General features: G+C 40.5%; 1 long non-coding RNA gene across 1 annotated transcript in view; it reads left to right on the plus strand.

Moving 5' to 3' along the window:
- LOC138489572 (uncharacterized) overlaps nt 1-10,891 on the plus strand; it is a 104,808-nt gene extending 93,917 nt beyond the window's left edge. Inside the window, exons 2-3 of the long non-coding RNA XR_011274815.1 lie at nt 5,502-5,669; nt 10,562-10,891. This is a non-coding gene — a long non-coding RNA (uncharacterized lncRNA). The remainder of the gene's footprint in view (nt 1-5,501; nt 5,670-10,561) is intronic.
- Nucleotides 10,892-13,393: the final 2,502 nt, after the last annotated feature.

Raw genomic sequence — 13,393 nt, forward strand, 5'->3', positions numbered from 1 at the left:
ATTTGTGGATTCTGTATTTTCAGATCTCTTGTGGGCACAGTGTATGGATGTACCTGGATGACATCCTAGTGTTCTCACAAAATAAACAGGATCATGTGAGAGATGTATCAGAGGTCCACTGATTCCTGATGGGCAACCATTTTTCTGCTAAAGAAGAGAACTGTCAGTTTCATCAGAAGCAAATTGAATTCCTCAGCTATGTCATTAGTAAGACCGGCCTCCAGATGGAACCCTGAAAGGTCTAGGCGATACACCAATGGAAAAGCCCTAGTGATATCAAAGGGGTACAGCAGTGCCAGTTTTTTTTTTTTTTACTAATAATGCTTCATTCCTGGCTTCAATGACTTGTCGGCCAATATAACCCATTTACTGAGCACCAAGCAGGAGTTCAAATGGGACTAATGGGCGGAAACCGCTTTGGCATCCCCCAAGCAGGGATTTTACAACATCCTAATGATCTATTGCCATTCATCCTGAAAGCTGATGCTTCGGCCTTCCCCAAAGGGGAGAGAAACAACATTGAGCAGCCCATCGCCTACTACTCATGGAAACTTACCATGTGTGAGCACATTGATGCTGTGATTGAGAAGGAGCTCTTGTCCATCAAAGAAGCCCTTGAAGAATGGAGACACCACTTACACTCTTTCCTTGTGCAAATACGTATGGATCATAGAAACCCACAACATTTACTCTCCATGACTTGCGAAAACAGTAGACAAGCTAGATGGGTGCTTTTTTTCACCCAGTAAGTGTTTTCCGTCACATACATACCTGGAACTGGAAATGTGCAGGCGGACACCCTCTTTCAGTCTTTGGATCCTCCCCCAGTTAATCAGCCTGACCCGTCTCCAGTGCTTCGTTCCAAGCACTTTTTGTGTTCCATTATTCCATACTTGCTACGTCTTCAAGCTGAGACTCTAACAGATCCTACTTATGATTCCCTTCGGCAGGACAAAACATTCAGGGCATTTGTACTTACCTTCTACAGCCACACGGTAGCAACTGATGCGCGCTTTCCATGACTCCCTTACAGCTGGTCAGAGGGGAGCTAAGGCTACCCCAGAACTTGTCAAGAATTGTATCATGCCCTGGAAATTGTGGGTTAAATGGAAGAACAAAGCCCTCCACGCCTGCCATGAGTTCCCCCAAAATGGCCACCATGAATGGACAAATTTATAAGAGCAAGTTGCGCTTCAGTGCTGCGTATGGTGTCGTTGCCGTCTACCTAGGTGTCAGAATCAAGCAGGGCGCTGCGTCACTAGACAGCATTGGCGCATCCTAGTTCGGTGCATATCATATTCCTGGATTGCCATGGCATTCCCGGATTGCCATGGCATTCATCGTTCCGGTCCTGGTAACCTCTCTGCCCCCCTGCACTATCTCCCTGGCTGCTGGCTCTCTGAGTGGCTCTCTTGAGTCCACACGCTTTTCACTTTCTGCTCTACTACCCCCTTCCATTGTCATTGCCTTGCTCTTGTTCACTTGCTATCCCTTCTGGCCTCCTTGACTTTCCTGGTTTTTCCACACATTCCTCGCGTTCATTGCCAGATCCTTCTCCTGCCTTCTATCGCGCTCCTCGCCTCCTCACAGCTTCCTCACAACCATTACCTTTGGCATTGCATTGCTTCATCACGCGCCCCTCACGTTCACTGCTTACTCTTGCACCTACATTCTACTCGCTACTTGCCAACTATCAAGCCTGTACCTTGGACTCTATTGCTTCTCCTCACGCTCTTTGCATTACCTTCTGCCTCCTAGAGTGAAACTCTCAGTGACATCACATTTCCTCTTTACTTTTTACTTCCACTTAAATCTGCCTTTTACTTTGCCTTGCGCTCCTCGTTACCTTAATCCTCTCCCCTCTGGATCCAATTTCCTCCTGTCCTGTTTGCGCCTCACTCCTCGCCTTTGTCCTCCAACTTGTGCTGGGCTACACACAGATTTTCTCACCTCTAACTTCTCCAAAACAGATATTCCACTCCTGTTATTCCCAGAAGGATCCATTCTGCTTGGACTACAAGGACTCCACTAATATCTTGTGGACAGAAGGTCAGAGGATCTTCAGGTTTATTTCCCCTTCTTAAGTACTGTTCCATGTTTCTGCATTACCTCCTGTCACCATTCAGGGGTCAAAGAATTCGGGCTCCTGGTATGGAACCTATTCTACCCAGGAGGGTTCAATCAGAAACAAAATACACCAATGAATAGGTTCAAGGGTACTTATACACGAAGGGCTCCCACAATTGGTTTGAAAAAATGACTCTTCGAAATTGTTATCATAGAGAAAGATCTCTAGAGGACTTTTTATGTGGTAATTGCATGAGTCAAAAACACAACAACACAATTTACAGAGAGAGAATAGACATCATCAATGGTTTGTTGGACCATAACAGAACATAAACGTAAATGCTTTAAAACACCATTTACCACCAATGCTCGGGACAAAGTTGAAAGTGGTGTGGAGGTTTGTCAAAACAGACACAGTTCAATTGTGAAACAATTAAAAGCGGAATTCTAAAGACAACGTAAAACAACTAAGAAGCAACAGATAAGATTTTTCATGTGTGAACAGCAATCACTGTGCTGTGAATTCGGGGAGTAGTATGTCTACACCAGGTGTTTCGGCCGTTTAGAATTGGGCTAAATGAGCCTCATCTTTGGGACGGCCATCATCAGGACAAGGTTCTGTACACGGGACGTCTAAGCTATGTAGCAATTGATAGGCACTGTATTAGAGATCCATACGCCACACTGGGATGGTCTCTAGGTACTCCTTTCACCGAATAACTACAGGTGAAAAGGTCCAATGTGTTGTAAGGCGGTCAGCCATCAAAGGTACAGCTTTGGTGGTGGGCCAGATAGGCTGTCAAAAGGCTGTGTGCAGAGAGCGGGGCATCTTCGAGTGACTGAAGGAGCACACTGCACAGCGTGGGAAAAGGAGTCAGGGATATCCCTATTATCATCGGCAGTCCATCAAGCATCAGGTCAGTGCATCACCCAAGCTTATTTGTGACAGACTGCTAACACAACCATTTTGGTGGCCTGGACTGTCAAGACAAATTCAGGTCTACATCATGTCATGTCATGTTTGTGCTCAAGCCAAAAGCAGCCATCAACAACTATCAGGTCTTTTGTGTTCCACGGAACCACCGCCATATCCATGGCATACCAATGCCACAGATTTAATTGTTTAATTGCCTCCCTTAAAAGGATTCAGATGCATCCAAGACATGATTGTTTGCTTCAGCAAGATGTGTCATTTTATCCCCCTATCCCAAGCTGCTTATAGCAACTCAAATGGTCACACAGTTTTTTCTACATATATAAAGACTCCATGGCTTACCAAAGAAGATCATATCGGAAAGAGAGACACAGTTAATGTCACGCTTCTGGAAACAGCTTTGTTCCCATCTTGGTATTCATAGAGCACTCAGTTCAGGCTATCATCCTCAAATGAATGGCCAGCCTAAGTATATCAACCAGACCCTGGAACAGTACCTGTGTTGCTACTCCAATGCCCTACAAACCAACTGGACTGAGAAAGTCACCTTAGCAGATGTGGCTTATAACAACTCTCTTCATACGTCAATTGGGATGTAGCCCTTTTTTCTGTACCTATGGTCACCACTCCAAAATGTTCCCTGGAGGACTTTTGATGACTTGCTGCACCCCCAACACAGATGAGTTGGTAGTACCAAGACGTCCATTGTCCAGCGTATGGCCTCTTACAGGATAACTGAAGCAGGCAAAAGAAACAAGCCGACAAGAAGAGGCACATGGAACCAGCCCTGGATATAGGAGACAGAATGTGGCTGCGTACTTCTCATCTTCCTATCTGAAATCTACCCAACAAGTTGCCATCTCGATACATGGGTCTGTTTCGCATTCTAAGGAAGTTGTCTTCAGTGGCTTTTCGGTTACAGTTGCCTCCTGCCTGGAAAATTAATCCAGTTTTTCATGTCTCTTTGCTGAAACCAGTTATCCTGGATCCTCATTCAGGTGTTCCAGGCTGCCTGGACTTGTGATAGTGGACGGACAACCTGAGTACGAGGTGCAGGAAATATGCGATGCCCAGTATAAGAGTGGAACTCCTTTTCAATCTGTGGAATGGAAGGGGTATGCACAGTGTGATCATTCCTGGGAACCCATCTCACAAGTTCACGCCTCTGAATTAATGTGCCAGTTCTACTGTTGCTTTCCCTGGAAGCCGTGAAGCGCAGTCTCTCCTGGAGGGGGTCCAAGTTGTGTTCCAACACCCATATGGCATACTCGCCAGCATCTGTATATCTGACAGATATATTCACACTGGAGGCAATGGCCCGACCTCCTTATTGGAACCAGAGTGTCTTGCATGGGGGGGCTGCCCTGCCAGGCAACCGCAACAGCAGGGAAATGCTATTCTAACCTTATTGCTATGGATGGGCCCACTCCAGGTTTCCGTGCATGTGCAGTGGGTCACTCATGAAAATGGGGATGCCTGAAGCCAGCACCATGTACTCCCGTGGTGTTCCATCATTGTAGAAATCAGAATTAGACTGCCTTTATTAAAAATAAAACATGCACATGGCACTGCGCATATTTGGATTAGGGTGGAACAGGAAATGAAGGGTGCTTTAAATATCACACAAATACCATAAGTGTATAAGGATATATTATGAATAAAGTATACAAAGTGTGAGATGCTTAATTAAATAAAAAATAGCTCCCTGAAGAAAAATACAGTGTTAGACAAAAATATATTTCTAAATGGATACTCAAGTGCAAAATGGTTTCCAGTCCTAAGCCAGGTGTGGAGGACTATGAACCATGCCAAGAGTTTTCAGACAAGCAACAGAGGCGGATGCAGTTGGAGGCAGTCTTTGGCAGCATCTCGCAGTGAGATGATTAGGCTTGTTAGGTTAAAAATAGAAATTAGCAGAAAAAGCAGACAAGACTGTGACAATGCCAAATAAGTAAGGGAAGCTTAGATACATTTATCCATGTTCTTATTTAAGAGGGTACAGCGTGTGTCGGGAAAACTATTCTGAGAGACCAGATGTATTATTTTGGCAGCCATAAAATAGAGCATATATATATTTCCCCAACAACATATATCTGCTCTAAAGGAGTTAAGCACTAAACTTACTTGGCAGGACCTCAGCAATCAGATAAGGATTAGATATCAGTACATGAAAATGTTCTTGGCAGCAGAGTCTAAAATAGGCATATCAGTTTTGTGCATCAGAGAAAATTGTGGATGCCAGCTATGCTAATGTGGGCTTGCTGTACACATAAGTTAAGCTACCCAATAATACTGAAGGAATGTTTTTTCTCTGACTAGAGGGACCTATCAGAAGCATACCATGTACAGGGTGGGCATTTGCATAAAAATGTTGCATAATCTTAAAAGGCTATACATCAGGTTAAAGGCAAACATGTCTTTTAGTGTGTCCTGTTATTCCAGCAATAAAATACTGTGATGAAAATCCTCCCAGCTGTCTGATTTCTGCTGTCTCTCTAAGGACTGTCCATAGATGTGTGGTGCTTGATGGAAGATGGGAAGCAGAACCCCCAGTTCATATGGTGCCCAAACACGGGGGCCTATAAAATTACAGGGACAACGACCCAAGACCCTTTTTCGTGATGGTGATGTGCTGGTGGGCAGCGGGACATGCCGGAAAAGATGATAGGTGAGTGACAAACTGCAGTATGATCTCATTTCTGTCATGAGCATGTCCTCATGACCGCCAGCATGGCACACCTGGCATCTATGAATTATGGCATGTATCATGAAAAACAGAGGCATGAGAAATGAATAACATGTTTATGTGCAAATGAAGTGGATTGTGATATTTTGAGTAACGAGAAATATTGTGAAGATACGCAACACTGTCTAGGAGTCCTAATTCAGGGGAATTAGAAGCAGACATTTCGAACTCCAACTGGACTAAGGGATAATGAAGAAAACGCACAGGTCAGGAACATGTAAGGTGATGTCTAAACCCCTGTATAGGGTAAAATAAAGGCGAGAGAAGAACACCCCTCATTATAAATGAGAAATAAGTAGAGGGAGGGTGATCACTGTTTTTTATAATGTGTAATATGTGACTAGTCTAAATGTTGTTTATTGAATAAAATATCGATGATTGATAGAACTATAAAGAGTAACAGTGATTAAAGATAAAGGCCCTCATTACAATACCGCCGCTAAACCATGGCGCTATTGCCACCATGGTTGGTGCCGGTATCGTAACGTGTCCGCCATGGTGAAATGGGGAAATTCCGCCCCATTCCAAGGTTGGCGGGGTGGTATTTCCCCATTTTCCCATGGCCCTTCCCCATTACCATTTTTGCCCCATAGGGCATAATGCGAATGGCGAAGGCGCTAAGTACGGTACCGCAAATTGCGGTACCATACTTACCGCGAAGGTCCCTTTGCGGGTCCCTACTTTAACGACTGGTCTAGACCAGCCGTTAAGGTCGGGTCCCGCAAAGGGACCTCGTAATTAGGCACTAAGTGGTTAACGGCGCCGCAGCCTTTTACGGCGCCGTTAACCACTTAGCTCCTGGGTCGTAATTAGGCCCATTGTGCTTTAAAATAAATACATTTCTATTTTATTTTCACTCCTAGGGCATGCCATGTTCAAACTATCTTCATTGAAAATATTCATATTTTGTGTACAGGTTGTAAGTGAGCCAGGGCTGACTCACACCCTTATGAAAATGTAGCCTTGAACCAGAACTCATTGAAGTGACTTTCATTTTTAGGGGGGTTTTGTGACACACACATGCAATGCTTGTGTTTCTTGAATAGGGAAGCTCTGCTTTAGGTCCATATAACAAACAGCAGTTGAAGAAATTGAAAATTGAATAGGTTTTGAGGAGAGCATTTTTTTGTGTTATATTTGTGCATGTTATGTTGAAGTAAAGGTATATATTTTGAAACATTGTTGTTTTGCCAATATAGCTATGTTTGACTAAACCATATTGTGAGCTTACTGTTTTACACTAGAAATTGTCCCCAGTCATTAGACATATGTGAACTAGATTGGTCCCATTAGGTCGCATTTTAAAATTACACACGCAACTTCCCATTTTAAATGTTTGTTAGTTATTTTGGAATGAATGCCAGAAACATTCTCTGTTAGGCACACACTAGATCACCCCAGATTTGATAATCTCAGTTTAAGCAATATAAGCATTTTTTATTAGTAATAAATGGGGCATTTAGAAAGAGCATATATCTGAAGCATGCATAGGGCAATTACATAGAAGGGAAAAAAGCAACTTAAAGAACCCATTTGAAAAGGTCTAGCCACATTGATGAAAAGTAATTGTGAAAAAGGAAAGGTGTTTCCCTAAAAAGTTTCAGTGTACTACCAAAAGGAAGAGCAGATGCACACAGTTTATTTTCATAGAATTTGAAACAAAAGGCAAGGAAGTATATCAGCAGAAGGAAATGGAAACATGATTGCGAAAGGAGAGGAGGGGGTGAGAAGGGGCACAGTGTTGGGAGAGCAAAAGTAAGACAGAGATAGCAAATGAAAGCACAGGAGAGTGCTATAAGTAACCAGAACAATGAGAATATTAGTAATTAAGAACAGAGAGAAGAGGAATGGGATATGCACCACAATACAATACAGAGTCATAAGGATATTACACATGCAGACTCAAACTTATGCACCAAAGCCACAGCAAATTAGGCAAGCTTCAAGAGGGGTGACAGCATCTCCCCCATTGCACCGCATAGTGGCATTAAAAAAAACATGTGCCCAAGATCATAAAATTTGTGAGACGTGCGCAGAGAATAAAAATGTAATTATGAACGCAAATTACATTAAAAAGTAGGTTAATACAATAGCAAATTATACTAGATTAAGCACAGTAAATATTTATGGGGAACAGCAAGAATTAATAATATAAAACACCTTTTTTCAGCAACAATTTTATAGTACATGCATTGATGCAAACATTTGTATCTAGAATGGGGAAGCAACAAGTAATGAGAGGAAGAACTCTCAAATGCACCAGGGTTATGGTTACACACACTATAGATAATATGCATAATATATTTTATAACAAATAAACAATTGTATTGAGGAAAGATCTCAGTAAGTAACCAGGAGATAACATGGGCTAGTTTTAGGAATTCATTATGCAGACACACAAGAAATCACACTAGTATTTCTAAGGCGTAAACATGTAAATGAGTGTGCCATTAGGTCAAAGGAGTATTTTTATAGAGCACACAACCTGATTAGAATGATTTTCAAGAATAAAGAGAATATTATTTAAATTTGTTGCAGGGTTTATTTAGATGAAACATATTCATGAATAAGTGCAAGCAGGCTGGGAGCTGACAAGGAAAAACAAGGAAGGCTTTGGCACAATTATTTAGCACAATAGGGATTACTATTATGCATGATGAATTGATTTATAAGAAGAGGAGTAGAGAGAAGAGGAATTTTGAGACATGGAAAGAGAAGACTTTTTTTTATGAGATTGGGAAAAATAGAGATAATTAGGTTAGAGTCCCTGTCATGATATGCTTATAAGGAGAGGGGGTGATATACACACACACACATACACACACACATACACACACACACACACACACACACACACACATGCACACACATGCTCACACATGCACATGCCGACACATGCACACACCCACAAATGCACGCACACATATGCACACACACACACACACATATATACAGACACACACATAGACACACACACACACACACACAATGTCATGGGAGCACAGGCAATCAGTGGAACACAGGCTCTATTCACATAAATCACATTTAGGTAGTCAGAGAAGGAATTCAATACTGCAATAAGAACACACACACACACATAGGCATCTTTTGCTTTACATTAGGAACACCAGTTAGAAACATTATGTCCTGCTGAAGCACAATATAAGAGTAGCTGGATTGTTGGGTATTATAAATGGAAGAGAGATAAGGATACCTTGAATTTGCAGGCTCAAGAAGAGACAGGAAGGGTACACACTATAAAACTTAATATAAGAGTGGTTAGGATTCCTACTGGCAGGGCCAGGTAGAAGTGTGAGCATCAAATTCCCAGGTGTAACAAAAAGAGAAGACAATACATCCAGCACATAGGGGGACAATATACAAGTACACACATGTACGGGATTATAATATGCCAAGTATAAGAGTTTGTGTTGTGTTTAGACTGATTAATATAAGATATTAATAAACAGTTAAAACTAAAGCACTGAAATAAGAAGTTCCTAACCAAAAGATTGATGTCAATCCAGGGAGTGAAAGAAGGAAAGAAAGAAAGGAAGAATGAAAGAAAGAAGGTAAGAAAGGAAGAAAGAAAGAAAAAACGTAATGAATGAATGCATATTAAAGCAACATACTATTTGATAGAAAGTCTAAATAAAGAAACAATAATAACATTGTGACACAAGGTTGATGGAGGAAGGTGTGGATAAAATATTCTGATTTTCAAACAGTGAGCAGCAATGGATGGTGCCTGTTTAAATTGTTCAGTGTAGTATATTCGATAAAATAAATGCGATTAATGAAAAGCCAAGAAGGTATGGATGGCCAATATTGATCTACCGGTATGAGAGAACCTCTAGCAGAATTGCACAAAAGAACATATGAGAGTAAGTAACGAGAACATAGTTTGTGTTTATATGAAAATGTTGACTTATGTAATACAGTTGAAAGAATTGTCATTTTTGGAGCGTGGGAGGAATGTCTATATGGGCTTAGCAAGTATAGCGATATAATGGGAAGAAATATTATGACAAAGGTAAGTAGTAGTGGACAAGTAGAAAAAGAAAAGGTAAGTGCCAGTGGACACAGTAAGTGTGTCAATAACCTCATTGATCATTACCAGGAGAAAGAGGACCCAGGTGAGTACAGAAAAAGGTAGTAAGGGATACAGTTGTTTTAATGGATAGCATTTTTCCCAATAAATGTGTAAAAAGGTGTGAGCACAGAATAGTGCATATATGTGAGTGCGGCTGTATCTTATGAAGAGAATGAAGAAGAATTTTGTATAAAAGTTAGAGTAAACTTTTTGTATTCCTGACGAAAATGAATGTCAAATATATACATTTGGCAAATGCATGAAACTTTAGGGATAGGTAAAACATTGTTTACCTATATGCCACATTTGCATGCACTTAATAGAATCAGTGCTTATTTCCAATACCATGGGTAGGTAAGATTAGTGAAGGGAGGGCTACAAAAATGTTAATTATGTCTTAACAGAATAAATACAGTAACGAAAGAAGAGACCGTGGTCCCACACCTTCAGGAGAACTACAAACGTACAGAGAAAATGTTCAGCATAGCAGAAACAATCAAAAACAGGCCTGCCGCTATATTTATGATAATTAAAAAGAAAATACTAGTTAAAGTGCAACGTCATTTCCATTTTTCAAGAAAACAAGTTTTGCATTTTATTGGGCTGAGGACCCCAACAACATCATATTGAAGGAAAAATTAATAACCAAGGCCTATTTTAAGGAAATAACTGATTGCTCTGCTAGCTTATCATGACTCTGCCTCTATTTTGGTTTCTACAGCGAGCAAGAAACAATATTAGCTATGGATACACCAAGAAGAAAGAAGGGGAACAGCTGAAGAAGACGACATGCCTTTTAAAAAAAAATGTTTTGAATTTGTTATGTTGTCTGTTTTGTCTTTTATTATTTTTATCATAAAGAAGGACACAGTGTAACTCTGGTGTTATGAAGAATGACACAAGCACAGAGAAAATATTTCCTTTGTCACTTAGAAAATAAACACACTATAAGAAAACAATTTGGAGTGTGAGCCCATGAATAGATGGGGCAAGTGAAAGAAAAAGAATTATGTATGTGCTTTATGGTCTCATGTCATAGACACACCAGGTATCAGACAGTATATATATATATATATATATATATATATATTGAGAAACCAATTTGGCTAAAAGATGGCGCTCTCCCTCATTCGGTGGCTGGTGCTAGAAAAACGAATTTAGCCAAATCCGTATATGTAAGGAAAACACACAGGCCCCTGAACGGTTGTAGCACTTCAAAAAACCGCTCTGGTAGGCATATGTAAAAAATAATATTCCAGCACACAAGACTTTAGCTATTCTAAAATGACAATTTATTTAGGCATAAAACAGCACAAATACAAAAACAGGGAGTAAGTAGTACATCCCTGTGACAGACACAAGGTGCTGCAAAGCACTCACCCCATGGGTGGATGTAAAGTCACGCGTTCCGCCTGAATGCTCAGGCTTCCTCAGACCTTCTAAAATCCAAATTCGGCTAACACATCTTAAAATAAAAAACCACTAGGCCATTCCAGAGCAACTCCGTGCGTCAAGCATCACGTGCCATTTGAGTCATATGACTACTAATCGAATAGAAGGGGTAGTCTCTTTGACACAATGACCTCCATGTTGGAATGGTCAAGCGTCTATACGGTCAATGTATAAAGGCATAATTACCATAGCATATCTAAATAGACATACTAGGACCAATGATAGGCTACTGCAGTGCAAGTCGCATAGAGGAGGTGCCCGGAACCGCTACTGGTCAAAACATTGTCAATGTAATCAGATGTGTAAAATCTACGCACAAGTGTGCTATGTATCATTCAGATGACTAACAGTGGCTCAAAAATGGCCACTCCCAGACATCCGCCCCCCCAATGGGGTGAGTGTTCCTCAGCCTAGAGACTGCGAACCAAGCATCAAAAATATCCTAAATATTAGAGTAAATACCCTATTGCGTTATGTATATACATCAAATTGTAGTTATCATCGTGTATCAGGCAAGTGCCTGTAGTCTAAATAAAGACCAGCTACAACTAAATAAGACATATATTCATATCTAACAAAGTGCAAGTGAACAATCAACCTTTCCTATGTCAGTGCCTCAATATAAACAGCAACAATTCTATTTGGACTGCTATGAAGCCGATATTTTGGATGTTCCTGTTTCGAAAAAACTTCTAGCAAAGAATAAAGCATGTAAACATTTGTTATAAAGCGCAAATTAGCAAACAACATTAATTGTTTCGGAACCCCTATATAAAACTCTAACTGCGCAATTTAGACACTTCTTACATAGTGCAAAAAAGCCAACAGTATTTCCTATATCAGTACCTCAGTGCAAATCGATAGCAGCTCAAAATAGATGAGAAACTATAAAGTGGCGAATATAAATGTACCCATTCATATCCCTATCAACAAGTGAATAACAATTATTCCATATAATCACAGTAGAATAAAGTGCAGTGCAATGAGTGAAACCACTACTGTTCCTGATATAGACACAAAAAGTCTTCTGTAGAAATTTCATAACTCATACAAGGAGTATAATGATGTTGTAAAACAGATGAGAGTATGAGACAATATAAAGTATCTACTTCTTGTTAACCCATTCAAGATTGCAAAAACACATAAAGTTCAGCATCCACATTCAATCCTTTAGGTTTCAAGGTGTCAAATTTGCATATGAGTGTGGCTTCCAACCGTCTCAATTTCAATTCACGGTTACCAAATCTTTTATTTGGAGGTACATGTGCCAACCCCGTGAAAGATAAAAATTGAACATCTCCATTGTGCTTTTCTTGAAAATGGCTTGTCAAGGGGTATGTTAGATCACCATTTTTTATGGCTCTGTAATGTTGTAAGATCCTCATCTTCAGGGGACCAATTGTAGAGCCTATATAGTGAAGACCACAGGCACAAGTGATGGCATATACAACATATTTGGTGATACAGGAAATTCTATGTTTGTATTTCCAACATTCACCGTTGGCACTCCTAAAAGGGACCATCGATACATGTTTACACAATTTACAATGGGCACATTTGAAAAAGCCAAAACTATTTCCATGACTTGTATGTATGATAGGTGCTGGCTTGGTTTTAACCATACTAGGAGATAACATAGTTTTGAGAGTAGGAGCCTTTCGATAAGTAACCTGCGGGAAATCGTCCAACACCAACCTAAGGTGAGGATCCATGAGCAGCACCTTCCAGTGTTTCTTCATAATCATTTTTATTTCTTTAGCATGATTATTAAACCCTGTAATAAGTCTAATCTTACTATCTTTAGCTTTGATTTTTCTATTTAACAGGGATTCTCTCGTAACTGAGGCTGCTTGAGTAAAACTTCTAGAGACGGCATTCTTGTCATAGCCTCGTTTAACAAATCTGTGACCAATATTTCTAGCCTCACTCATATAATCATGGTGATTACTACAGGCTCTTTTAGCTCGCAAAAATTCTCCATAAGGGATGGAGTCAATTAGAGCTTTCGGGTGATGACTCTTGGCGTGGAGAGTGGAATTAGAACTAGTGGGTTTTCTGTATAATTTAGATGTCAACTTGTCGTTAACTACCTGGAATTCTA

Source organism: Ambystoma mexicanum, chromosome 9 (genome assembly GCF_040938575.1).
Source record: "Ambystoma mexicanum isolate Mex_15411 chromosome 9, UKY_AmexF1_1, whole genome shotgun sequence".
In the NCBI taxonomy this organism is placed as follows: Eukaryota; Metazoa; Chordata; class Amphibia; order Caudata; family Ambystomatidae; genus Ambystoma; species Ambystoma mexicanum.